This window comes from Odocoileus virginianus, chromosome X, assembly GCF_023699985.2.
Source record: "Odocoileus virginianus isolate 20LAN1187 ecotype Illinois chromosome X, Ovbor_1.2, whole genome shotgun sequence".
Lineage (NCBI taxonomy): Eukaryota > Metazoa > Chordata > Mammalia > Artiodactyla > Cervidae > Odocoileus > Odocoileus virginianus.
Genome location: NC_069708.1, coordinates 3,799,183 through 3,806,716, shown reverse-complemented (window position 1 = coordinate 3,806,716; position 7,534 = coordinate 3,799,183). Strand labels below are relative to the sequence as shown.

General features: G+C 40.5%; 1 non-coding gene across 1 annotated transcript; it reads left to right on the top strand.

Annotated features, from left to right (window-relative positions):
- Positions 1-5,619: 5,619 nt before the first annotated feature.
- Positions 5,620-5,752, top strand: LOC139033194 (U11 spliceosomal RNA). The gene has a single exon (XR_011485822.1). It is a non-coding gene; the product is annotated as a U11 spliceosomal RNA (small nuclear RNA).
- Positions 5,753-7,534: the final 1,782 nt, after the last annotated feature.

Below are 7,534 nucleotides of genomic sequence, written 5' to 3'. Positions count from 1 at the left end.
CTATAGGCTTGCCCAATTTAGGCAAAATATTTTAAAATTAAAATGCCTATACTCTTGCATGGATGGTGGTGGCTTAGTCACTAAGTCATGTCTGACCCTTGCAAGCCCATGGACTGTAGTCTGCCAGGCTCCTCCATCCATGGGATTCTCCAGGCAAGATACTGTTGCCATTTCCTTCTCCAGGGGATCTGCCGGACCCAGGTATTGAACCCAGGTCTCCTGCATTGCAGGCAGATTCTTTACTGACGGAGCTATGAAGGAAGCCCCTTGCATGGATTCCTGAGCCCCTTTCCCCTACCTTGCCCTGTGCATCTCTTCCATCTGGCTGTTTCTCAGTTATATCCTCTTACAATAAACCAGTCATCTAGTGAGTAAAAAAGAAAAAACTCAGATACTCTTGTGGAAGGATGCTCAAAATCTGGTCCTTCTTTTCCTTGTGTATGTGTGTGTAAATTAAGCTCCACCTTTGCATTCCTGCAAGATAAGGAGAGAGAATGACAGAGTGATCATTAAGAGTTGAACATTGAGCTGGAAGCATGGAGGAAATAGCAGAGAAGGAATGGAACTGATGTTACATATATTATCTCATTGGACCTCACAACAATCCTGTGAGCTTCATAAGGTATAATTGCCCCATCCTTAAATAAAAGGAAGCTAAGTCTCAAAGAAGCCAAGTGAATTGCCTAAGGTTAAACAGTTAATAAATAGCAGCGAAGGTCTTTAATTCTCGCTCTGAGGTTTTTTCCCATTATATTCCATTGCTTCTTCAACATCTTGCCATCTCCCCTGAGGCCACCATGCTAAAAGTGTAATTTCCTCTCTCCTGGAAATATGTCTGCCTTCTGGAGCTTAAAATCATTCCCATAAGAGTTGTTGCTGTAAGTTGGTCCCACCTAAAATCCCCAAATTAAAATCAAACACTCACCATTTAAAGATGTTTCTTAAATTCTGTCTAGATATTCAGTGGGCAACATAACACTAAACCGATACCCAGTAATAATCATTCTGTTGTATCATATGTGATAGAGGACATCACTCTGTACTGAATTATAATAATTCAGGTGAGACAAGTCCTGAATTAAAATCAGGCAAATCGTCTTTCTCCATATAACTAAATCTCACAATTAAGCATGTATAATAATTAGTTTCAAAATGGGGTAAATCATCAAAGAAAGTTAGATATCCTGGGAGTTATTTACATGAGAATAGATGCCTACGGTAGTTAAATGGAGTGTGGAAATTTCACAGCATGCTGTAGTAGTAGAGATAAATTAATAAAATGATCACATATCAAGTTATGTCTGGTATGGTATGAAATATAATTTTTATATATTTTCAAAGATTCCTATTTTCAAAAGCAAAAGATAGGGGAAGGTTCAAAGTAGTTATTTCTGTCAGTATGATTGCACAAAACACCACCACACACAAATACACCTAACTTCATACATACAATATTTTATATATACCAATACACATACACATAGTGGACAGAAATTAGGGGCAACAATTTTGCAAATCCAAAAATGATTGCTGCATGTACACTATCAACAAGCTACTATTGGAATTGGAGGGCACTGAGCCCCTGCTTTCAGGTAGGACCTCATAGACACACTCAGATGAATAGTTCCCATAGCTGCAACAAACATCAGAGCCTATCAGGCATTTGAGTTTCACCTAGTCAATGAAATTGCAGTTTAAGCCTGTTCCTCTGCCCTGCTTTCAGAGAATTGAGGTCAGGTAGGAAAAAACCACCCTCTTCCATCCTTAGTTCACACCTACTATATTGTCTCTAGTTGACTTTCAAATATCTTTGCCTGGAAAGTGATATTTAATCCTATACTATTGGTTAACTTTGAAATGCCCTAATTAAGCATTCATACTTCAGGTAAATTAGCATTGGAACAGATTAATTAGAGTATGCTTTCCTGTTTTGGCTTCAGTTGTCTCATATCAGAGCAATACAAGAAGATTGAATAATTTGCATATTAGCTATTGGAGATTATTTTTCACTGTGAAAAGAATGGTATTTCAATATGTAGACACTGGTTGGAAAACTGATGCCTCCAACCCTGCATGAACATGGAAAACCCTCTGAGCATCCATCTTTATCTCGGGTTCTGTTTAGCACACTTGGGTTCAACAAAGAGTCTGTGGTCATTCCCAAAGTTAGCTGAACCTGGCCACTAAATGTAGTTTATGTGCCTCAAGTGAATCTTTCATGCAGACTTCTTGTCAAAGAAACAAAAAAGGCAGAGGGTTATAACTTTATGAATTTGCAAGGATGGGATGTTTGTGAGCTACTAAGTATTTGGATGTTTGGCAGAATTTGGCAGTCTTCAGCACTCCTTGATGTGTAGATGCATCACTCCAGTCTCTGTTTCTGTTGTCACATGACCATCTTCCTTCTGTGTTTGTGTGTCTTTATATGCTGTTTTTTTCTCTGTGTGTTTCTGTGTCCAATTTTTTTTCTTATATGGACACAGTTATGTTGGATTAGGGTGCATGCTAATAACCTCATCTTAACTTGAATATACCTGCAAAGACCTTATTTCCAACTAAGGTCACATTCACAGGTACTCAGTATAAGTACTTCAGCATGTATTTTGGGGGGGGATCAAAGTTCAACCCATGACAGTGACCACTTTTGTTTGTTGTTCAGTTGCTCACTTGTGTCCGACTCTTTGTGACCCCATGGACTGCAGCTTGCCAGGCTCCTCTGTCCTCCACTCTTTCTCAGAGTTTGCTCAAATTCATATCCATTGAGTCAGTGATGCTCCCTAACCATCTCATTCTCTTCCACCTGCTTCTCCTTTTGCCTTCCATCTTGCCCAGCATCAAGGTCTTTTCCAATGAGCTGGCTCTTCATATGAGGTGGCCAAAGTATTAGAGCTTCAGCTTCAGCATCAGTCCTTCCAATGAATGTTCAGGGTTGATTTCCTTTAGGATTGATTAGTTTGATCTCCTTGCAGTCCAAGGGACTCTCAAGAGTCTTCCTCAGCACCACTATTCGAAAGCACCATTTCTTAGGCCCTCAGCTTTTTTTATGGTCCAACTCACATCCATACATGACCACTGGAAAAACCATGGCTTTGACGAGATGGACCTTTGTTGGCAAAGTGATGTCTCTGATTCTTAATATGCTGTCTCGGTTTGTCATAGCTTTTCTTCCAAGGAGCAAGCGTCTTTTGATTTCATGGCTGCAGTCACAGTCTGCAGTAATTTTGGAGCCCATGAAAATAAAATCTGTCACTGTTTCCACTTTTTCCCCATCTGTTTGCCGTGAAATGATGGGACCGAATGGCATGATCTTAATGTTTTGAATGTTGAGTTTCAAGCCAGCTTTTTCACTCACTCTCCTCTTTCACTCTCATCAAGAGGCTCTTTATTCCTCTTCACTTTCTGCCATTAAAGTGGTATCATCTGCATATCCGAGGTTGTTGATATTTCTCCTGGCAATCTTGATTCCAGCTTGAGATTCATCCTGCCCAGCATTTCACACGATGTACCCTGCATATAAGCTAAATAAAATACAGCCTTGATGTACTCCTCTTCCAATTTTGAACCAGTCTGTTGTTCCATTTCCAGTTCTAGCTGTTGCTTCTTGACCTGCATACAGGTTTCTCAGGAGACAGGTAAGATGGTCTAGTAGTGTCTAGTTTCCATTTCTTAAGAATTTTCCTGTTTGTTGAGGGTCAAAAAATGTATGCTGTTACTAAGTATGTTGGAATGATAGTTGTAAGCTGGCACTGTCCCAGGCATACTTGGATGTATGATCATCCTATCCATCATATAGTCTGGCCCATCCCTCCAACTCTTATCCCCCTAGTAAGCCTATCACTTCCAGTCAGTACCCTAGACCACATGTCAAACTTTTTCTATAAAAGACTGGATAGTAAATATTTTAGGCGTTGTGGGCCATGTAGCCTCTATCTTAACTATTCTACTGTAGACAATATCTAAACAAATGGGTGTGGCTGTATTCTAATAAGGCCCCTTGGATTTGGCCTGAGGGTGGAGTTTGGCAATGGTTACCTGAGACCACATAAAGGGGAGAGAAAACTGGATGTTCTATGAATTCTAAAGGGTATACACACACACACACATATGTATATATATATTGGTGAGGGGCTTCCTTGTAGCTCACCTGGTAAAGAATCCACTGCAATGCAGGAGACCTTGGTTCGATTCCTGGGTTGGGGAGTTCCCCTGGAGAAGGATAGGCTACCCACTCCAGTTCTTGGATTTCCCTGGTGGCCCATATGGTAAAGAATCCACCTGCAATGTGGGAGACCTGGGTTCAATCCCTGGGTTGGGAAGATCCCCTGGAGGAGGGCAAAGCAACCCACTCTAGTATTCTTGCCTAGAGAATCGCTATGGACAGAGGAGCCTGTGGGCTCCATACTGTCCACAGGGTCACAAAGAGTTGGGCACAACTGAGTGATTAAGCACAGCACATACTGGTGAGACTAACCCTTTCTTTGTGTTATGGACTGAATTGTGTTCCCTCACAATTCATATGCTGAAGTCATAACCCCCAGTACCTCAGAATTTGACTATATTGGAAATAGGCCCTTTAAAGAGATAATTAAGGTATATGAGGTCATATGGATGGGCCCTAATGAAATGACTGGTGTCCTTATAAGAAGAGATTAGAACACAAACAATGGGCTTCCCCAGTGGCTTAGTGGTAAGGAATCCACTTGCCAAGAGGAGATGCAGGTTCGATCCCTGGGTCAGGAAGATGCTCTGGAGAAGGAAATGGCAACTCCAATGTTTTTGCCTGGAGAATTCCGTGGACAGAGGACTCTGGCAGGCTACAGTCCATGGCATCGCAGAGTCGGACGTGACTGAGCACTAGCTTGATATAAGAGGAAGAGACCAAAATCACTCTGAAGTCCATCAAATGTGCACTGTTTGAATAAATATGGGACATCTGTACAGTTGCTCTGTAGCAGTGTGAAGAGATGGGGGTGAGAGGGGTTGAGAAAATTTGACTGCAAAATATTTCTGTTGAATTATTTGTAAGACATTGCATGAAAGAGAAACGAAGGAAGGAAAAAGGGAAGGAAAGATCAGAAGAGAACGTTTACTAATTAAATGTTTTATAAGAAATTGAGTGAAATATGGATATCCACTTATATTTTCCACATATTTTCAAAAATAAAATTTTGTTTTATAAGCAATTAACATGATTGTAAAAGGGAAAAGAAGAGACTGAAATGGAAACTAGACCTCTCTGAATGTACAACATTTTATAATTTAACCTAGGAACCATGTAAATTTATTTATTTATTTTTTTGAACTTGGGCTCACTTTCTTTTTTATTTATTTTAATTGGAGGCTAATTGCTTTACAATATTGTAGTGGTTTTTGCCATACATTGACATGAATCAGACAGGGGTGCACATGTGTTCCCCATCCTGAACCCCCCTCCCACCTCCCACCCCATCCCATCCCTCTGGGTCATCCCAGTGAACCAGCCCTGAGCACCCTGTCTCATGCATCGAACCTGGACTGGCGATCTGTTTCACATATGATAATATACTTGTTGCAATGCTGTTCTCTCAAATCATCCCACCCTCGCCTTCTCCCACAGAGTCTAAAAATCTGTTCTTTATAAAAAAGGGCTTCTGTCGTGAGTGGCACACGTAGGGCAGCTCGTTTGCTCTACGTGCAGAATCGACTTCGAGACATTTTGGAAGCATAATTTTTGCTAGTGGGGCAGCTGGTGATCGTTGGTCCTGGTGCCCCCCCCCCCCAAAAAAAAAAGTCTGTTCTTTACATTTGTGTCTCTTTAGCTGTCTTGCATATAAGGTCATCGTTACCATCTTTCTAAATTCCATATTTATGCATTAATATACTGTATTGGTGTTTCTCTTTCTGACTTACTTCACTCTGTATAATAGGCTCCAGTTTCACCCACCTCATTAGAACTGATCCAAATGCATTCTTTTTAATAGCTGAGTAATAGTCCATTGTGTATATGTACCACAGCTTTCTTATCTATTCATCTGCCAACAGACATCTAGGTTGCTTCCATGTCCTGGCTATTATAAACAGTGCTGCAATAAACATTGGGGTGCACGTGTCTCTTTCAGTTCTGGTTTCCTCAGTGTGTATGCCCAGCAGTGGGATTGCTGGGTCATATGGCAGTTCTATTTCCAGTTTTTTAAGGAATCTCCACACTGTTCTCCATAGTGGCTGTACTAGTTTGCATTCCCACCAACAGTGTAAGAGGGAACCATGTAAATTTAAAAACAAAAAATTGTATCAAAAAGTTTAAAAATATATATGAAATTGAAAGAAATGACCTGTCTATCAAGTTGGTGGCATAATCCTGGGGAGAGGAATTATAATATTTCAAGTAACTTTAAAACATAGTACTTTGACTGAATAACCTTGATGGGTTATATTCCAAAGACAAAAATAATATCAAAGTCATCTTAAAATTTCATTTAGTAGACTTATTGTTAATATTAAAACTTGTATATTTTGCAATTACACACACACATAACAACACATACCCAAATACATACATATGTGACACACACACACACACGCATATTTGAAGAGAAGTCGCTTAGTCATGTCTGACTCTTTGCGACCCCATGGACTGTAGCCTACCAGGCTCCTCTGTCCATGGGATTTTTTTCCAGGCAAGAGTACTGGAGTGGGTTGCCATTTCCTTCTCTAGAGGATCTTCCCAGCCCAGGGATCGAACCCAAGTCTCCTGCATTGCAGGCAGACGCTTTACTGTCTAAGCCACCAGGGGAGCTCTCTCTCACACACACACACACACACACATATATTATTTAAAGATATATATATATATATTATTTGAAGATATATATATATTATTTGAAGATATGTATATATATATATATATGAAGAAGGCATCACCAACTTAATGGACATGAGTTTGAGCAAATTCTGGCAGATAGTGAAGAACAGAGAAGTCTAGCATGCTGCAGTCCATGGGGTCTCAAAGAGTCAACACAACTTAGCACCTGAACAACAACATGAAGAAGAAGAAAGTGAAAAAAACATCTGTGCAGATAGATTGGCTAAGATAAGGACTGAGAACTGTCCATTGGCTTAGAGATATTAGAGGTTGCTGGTAAGAGCTTAATAGATATGTTTTTCTTGGAGTGGTGGAGGTGTAAAATCAAATGAATTAATTCCAAGAAAAAATTAGAGGAGCGATAAGCACAGGCAATTTTTTGGGAAAAGTTTTGCTGCCACAGAGAGCATAGAAATGGGGTCATATCTCCTCTGGGAAAGAGGATCGGGGGACATTTTGATGAGATGAGAGATCAAACAGTAGGTTTGTGTGCTGATCAGAATGATCTGATGAAGAGAGGAAAACTGATGAAGTAGGCTAGATTGAAGATAATTTCTAGAAAAATGCTTTTGAGGAGATAAGAGGTATGCTTGAAATGGGCCACTTCTGACAGAGGTGGGACCCCTCTGGGATGCAGCGGCTGCTGGATTTCCCGACAACATGGCCAAGACCCTCCCACTGCGCTCCAGTCTA